Source organism: Panthera onca, chromosome C1 (genome assembly GCF_046562875.1).
Source record: "Panthera onca isolate mPanOnc1 chromosome C1, mPanOnc1 haplotype 2, whole genome shotgun sequence".
Classification (NCBI taxonomy): Eukaryota; Metazoa; Chordata; class Mammalia; order Carnivora; family Felidae; genus Panthera; species Panthera onca.
Genome location: NC_138346.1, coordinates 18,012,801 through 18,018,977, shown reverse-complemented (window position 1 = coordinate 18,018,977; position 6,177 = coordinate 18,012,801).

The following is a 6,177-nucleotide window of genomic DNA, read 5'->3' as shown; positions in this document are numbered from 1 at the left end:
ATCTATCTGTGAGATTGTTTAGAAAGGCTTTCACATTTTCAGCAATTTTAATTGAGACTAAAACCACACAATTAGGCCTCACTTAGTTATCTGTGAGAACAGTAGCTATTTACTTTGTAGTCTTAATGATACAACAAGTGTAAAGAAAACACAGGGCAGAGTTAAAATTTAATTCTCGGCTTTGTGCACTGGGATTTTGCCACGTGAACTATTCACGTGAATCGAGATTTTTATGGTAAGATTTCCGAATACAGTCCCCAAACTTGACCATTTCCTGCCGACTTGTTTGCCACACTCCAGTTTTCAAACAACAATTTCTCTTTTTAAAAGGCCATTTCCCTAAAATTGTAAATATATAATGCAATCTTATAAATACAACCTGAAAAAAGTCACCAGCATTTCCCACCCACACAAACATTATTAATGTCTTTGTGCATTTCTTCTCACCTTTTCCCCCTTATGAATCATTTTATTTAAGATTTACGTAATTGTAACCACAATATTTACACAATTTTATATCCTGCCTTTTTCACCTAATATATTGTAACCATTATCCGTGTTATTTTATGGTATTTGTAAACATAATCTTTAATGGTCTCATAATCTGTTATTAAGTGAATATGTTATAGTTTGCTTAACTAGTCCTCTCTTTTAGACCCATAGGCTGTTTCCAGTTTTTTGGAGAGGGTACACACCTAGTAAGAGGAGAAATTTGGTTTGAAACCCTTCCCTAGATTTGTGTTTTCCTGCTATTCCAGACTCTGCCTATGCTTTATTTAGCCTGCACGAGTCCTGCTTCATTTTGGAACCCCCTGGCTAATTGGATAGATCAGAATGGTATTCTGGATTAAATTGCATTTCTGTTGATTACAACTTAGACTCTTTTTTTCTGTATTTTGTCAGCTAGCTCTGTTCTTCCTTAACGATGCAAATGTCTCAGTTTACCTCTTTATTTCAGTTATTTTATCTTAGTATACATGCAGGCCTGAGATTTTTATGCAGTTAAATCCAGGTAGCTTCTCTTTGTGGCTTTTTTCTAAACCTTTAAAGTTAGAAATTGCTCTTCACCCTAGAGGTTTGGTAAATATTCAATTCAATTGCCTCTTAGTTTCTTTCTATGGCTTAATTCTCTTATGTTTTACTCTTTAGTGCATCTGGTATTTATTTTGGTGTCTGGTGTGAGATATGGATATACATTGTTCTTGCTTCCAAATTGCAAACCTATTTTGTTGACTGAATCCTTCTTCTTTTTGATGTGTGATGTATTGTATTTCATATATCATTTTTTTACTTGCACGTTGTAGGTATTTGTCATAAGAAATATACCAAAAACCATTGGGATTAATCACTTTTATTTACATATTTAGTTTTATATTGTGGCAAGTTATTTGGATGAGGCAATCATATGACTTGCTTCAGAGTCAAAAAAAAAAATGGGCTAGTTGTGCACAATAGACTGTCATGTGGGGAGCCCCCTCAAGCTCTAGAAAGAAAAGAATTTAGGTCACTCTTTCTGAATGAGGGGTGCTTATCAGAATCACTTATGGAACTTTAAAAGATATACAACCTTAAGACCCACCACCAGAAATTGTCATTCTGTAGGTTTGAGGTCAGGGCTGAGCATCTCTGTTTTTTTAAAACATTGCATAGAGGATTCTGATATGTACCCCATTTGAGAACCATGGTCCAGGGCAGGGGTCAGCAAACTAGGGTCCGTGTGCCAAAGCCAGCCTGCCACCTGTTTTTGTACGGTCCGTGACCTAAGAAGGGTTTTCACATTCTTAACTGGTTGAAAAAAAGTAAAAAATTAAATTATTTCATGATGTGAAAATAATACAAAATTCAAATTCCAGTGTCCAAAGATAAGGTTTTATTGGACTACACCCACGCTCGCGTGTTTATGTGTTGTCTTTGGCCATTTTACTGCTGCAATGGCAGAATTGAGTAGTTGTGATAAACTGTATGGCCTGCAAAACCAGAAATATATACCATCTGGCATGTTGCAGGGAAAGCTTGTGATCCTGGCCCACAGGAATGAAATGAGAATCAGAGGTCCTTGGTTCTAGGGTATGTACTGCTGATGGGCTGAATGGTTAGGTTCATCTCAGAATGAACAGAATGGTTAGTTGTTCATCTGAGAAGCAAAATTACTACAGTTATACAAGGCTGAGTGCAAGAAACAGTGTTAAATTTTTTTTTAAATTGCAGATCTGCCATTTCTTGCAACAATGTGAATCTAACGTCTTCAAGTTTTGCTGCAAAATAGCCAAAAATTCTGCTTGAACTAGAATAAACCACTCTAAATGCATGGCTGAACTTGAAAGAAAGGGTCATTTTCAGAGACTATAAACAAGGTAGAAAAGTAAACCCAGAGAGCTGAGAGTGTGTGGAACCTGGCATTTGCCTTAAGGGAGTCTTATGATCCCTGGTGATCACTTGGGGGAACAGGGCACAAAGTCTTGGGCCAGTGTAAGGTAAAGAGTTGAATTGTGCATCCCGGTCCCCCACTGCCAACACTGGGACTCTTGGACAACAACACCTTTTCTAAGAGGGTGACTTAGAACAAAAAGGCACACAAAAGCAGACAACAAAGAATCTTGCTTAGTTCAGAGTAAGGAAGAAATTGTCCCCTGGGAATTCACAGCCAATCTGGCTCTTATGCAGACTTGGGGCGCAGACTCACACAATGTGCAAGGTGTGAAGACACCAAGAATTGGGTTTCAAGGGGTTTCAAATTGGTGGTGCCCACAGGTGTCTGGCAGCAGAAAAGCTATGTCCCCTCTGGAAGAATGAACTACTCAGCACTACTCAGAATTATATATAATTCCCGCACAGAAAACTCCAACGGACACAAACTCATACAACAACAGATGTACAAATAGCAAAGCACATGAGGAACTAAGGCACCACGAATGAGGGTCAGAACAAACAAGTGGCAGAAGTCATCCCATTGAGACCTCAGATAAAGGATTTGCTGGATACAGATGATAAAGTTGTCTTGTTTTATCAGTTTAAAGAAATCAAAGAGTAGGGGCGCCTGGGTGGCTCAGTCTGTTAGGCATCCGACTGTGGCTCAGGTCATGATGTTATGGTTTGTGAGTTTGAGCCCCGCGTCGGGCTCTGTGCTGACAGCTCAGAGCCTGCAGCCTGATTCAGATTCTGTCTCCTTCTCTCTCTGCCCCTCCCCCACTCATTCTCTCTCTCTCTCTCTCTCTCTCTCTCTCTCTCTCTCAATAATAAATAAACATAAAAAACTTAGAAATAAAACAGTAAATCAAAAGTATGAGTAAGGAACAAAGACCATTCAAAAGGACCAACAGATTGGAAGAAGAATGAAATAGAAATAAATGTTCCAGAAATTAAAAAAAAAAAAACAACATAATTATTAAAATCGTTTAAACTGAAAAAAAAAATAGTCTACACTGTCAATTTAATCACTGTCTACTTTCAGGAGAACAAATTGACCATCCTAAATGGGTGGTATAGGTGGAGATAAGTTGGCTTTGGAATGAACAGTGGAGAGCTCTTAAAGACATCCTAAAGATTTTGGAACTTCTATGCGCCATGAAGACCCACTGGTATCTCTCAAGGATGTGTGTGGTGGTGGTCATGTGGGGACTCAGGGTCCCATCATATTTAACCCCAAGCCCACCATCCCTCGGAGCATACAACTATGGACTTTCTTAAGAGACACAGGAGTCTTAAAAAATAACAACTAAGTTTTAGGGTGCAAATAAGAAATAAGTGGCAAGTTCAGTCCATCACCGAAGGGACAAAGCAACAAATTAACAATGTGTGTTACTGATGCCAACATGGCTGCTGAGAGGCAGGGAAAGGAAGAGCAAAAGCCCAAGAGAGAGTGGCACAATGAGTTAAGAAAGCAGAGGCGTTGGATTGGAAAATGCAGATTGTGGCAGGCTGAACAGGGAAGTAAATTAATGGATGAAGGTGAAGGTGGAAGGAAAAATAGTTTTGGGTGAATACATAGAAACGTTACTGATTGAACCTAAGGACACAGAGTAGCAGCACCAGGGAGTTACCAGTAAACCATGGTTTTATGGAGCCTGGAACCTTAGTGGCTGGGAGGGAGGGAAGTTTCTCTCATTCATTGGTTTCATTCTGAAGATCAAAGCCTTGATTTTTATCATCATTTCTAACATCTTTTGTTAGTATTATTCCTCTAACATGGTATCTTTCAAAGTCTTTCATGAGATCTTTATTTTTGTATCTTCATTGCCCTGATGTTACTATTTCACACTGCATCTCCCCTGTACCCAACACACTGCCACCATCTTCTGAAGCCTAATGTTTTGAAAATCAGCCCCGCCAGCTCCAAGGAGGTTCTCTAATTCTGCTTACATCCTATGTTTTCTTCCCGATCTTCATAGATTAATTTCATTGTGAGACAGCATGCAATTAATGAGACTTATTATGTTAATGAACACACAAGTTATTATTTAATAATTATGTTAGCGATGAAAACAGTTATGGGTTAATTGTTACAATTACTATTAAAATAGACAGCTGAAGGTTGAATTTATGCCTATCGTTCAATGAAAAGGAAATTTAAAGACAGAACTGTGAGCAAATGCTTGGTATGTAGGAGACAATGTATGTGTTTATACATGTAGAAATGAACAGCTATCAACCTCACCGGTAAACGTGGTACAAGAAAGAATTTGACACAAAGAGGTTTTGTGCAGAGTAATCTTAGGAATCTTTTAAGAAACACAAAACTGGGGGCGCCTGGGTGGCTCAGTTGGTTAAGCGTCTGACTCTTGATCTTGGCTCAGGTCATGAGCTCACGGTTTGTGAGTTCAAGCCCCTCATTGGGCTCTGTGCTCACAGCAGAGCCTGCTTGGGATTCTCTCTCTCTGCCCCTCCCCCATGCTCTCTCTTTCTCTCTCTCTCTATCTCAAAAATAAATGAATACACTTAAAAAAATATCCTTATTAAGACAATGCATTGCGAGAGTGATTCGTTGTTAATGGCACAACAGTCTATAAGGGCATGTTTGAGTGGGGAGAAGGAGCGTCATGATATCATGTGTCTGTCCTGGTCAGCCCTTCACGGCCACTACTGACTTTTTTTCATTTTCTTTATTATTATTAAATTTAGTTTTTATCATTTTTTAAAAGAACATATCCATTTTACTTTCATTGATTTTCTTCTTTCTGTTTGGCTTGAACTCATAGATTGTTGAAGGCAGAGGGAGTCTAGAGCTCATGTAGTCCAATCCTCTTATTTTACAGATGAGAAAACTGAGGGCCAGAGAGGAATAGTTATTTGTCCAAACGTAGAAGGTCAATTTGTAGCAAATTTGGAACTAAAATTCATTCCAGCCTTTGACTCTTTGTTAGATGCTTTCTTTGTTATAAGGTATGTCATAAATAATATATCATTTTGTATTGCTAAAGCATTTTACAATTTTCAAAATGCTGTCATATATATATCATCTCACTGGGCCGTTACAACACCCAATAAGGTAAACTCAGACATTTTCTGTCTGCATTCTAGCCAGAGGAGAATCCTGAAATTCACTTGTCGAAGGTCACGTGATTAACGAGTGGTAGAAGTGTCAGGAGAAGCCACTCTTTCCAGTTCCAGCTTATTGCTCCTGCATAGCTCCACGAGGTGGCAAAATAGGGGATGAGATAATAATGATTTATTTCAAAAACCCAAAAGCAACTTTAAATTTACCTTGCAAGCATTTTTTTTTCAAACTATCAACTCATCACATCGGCAGAATTTGCCTTTGGCATATTTTGCACTGACCCTATACCGTCTACGTGGCAGTGAGGAGAAGCAGACCAACACTTGGGGTGTGAACAGCACACCTCTGTAAAACCCGTTTTGTGCACTGTTCAGGGATCAGAAATCTCAGTCTTGTGAGGCTAAGCAGTGCTGACAATGAAGCCCTAAGCCCTACGGCCTGTAGAGGCATTTAAGAGAAGTGCGTACAAAAGGTGAGAATTTAGCAAAGTAAGAACGGAGACAGGGACCCAGGAGACTGAGGTCAAAGAAGAGGCTCAAAGGTGGCATTTAGAATTACCCCTTTTCCCAGCCTGTTATTATTGATCTATGCCCTTCTCCATTTGGGATGGCCCATGGTAGTAGCCGCCAATGAATGACCCTTCATTCAGGTTCTTCCAGGGCCAAAATTTATAAAAACAGTTA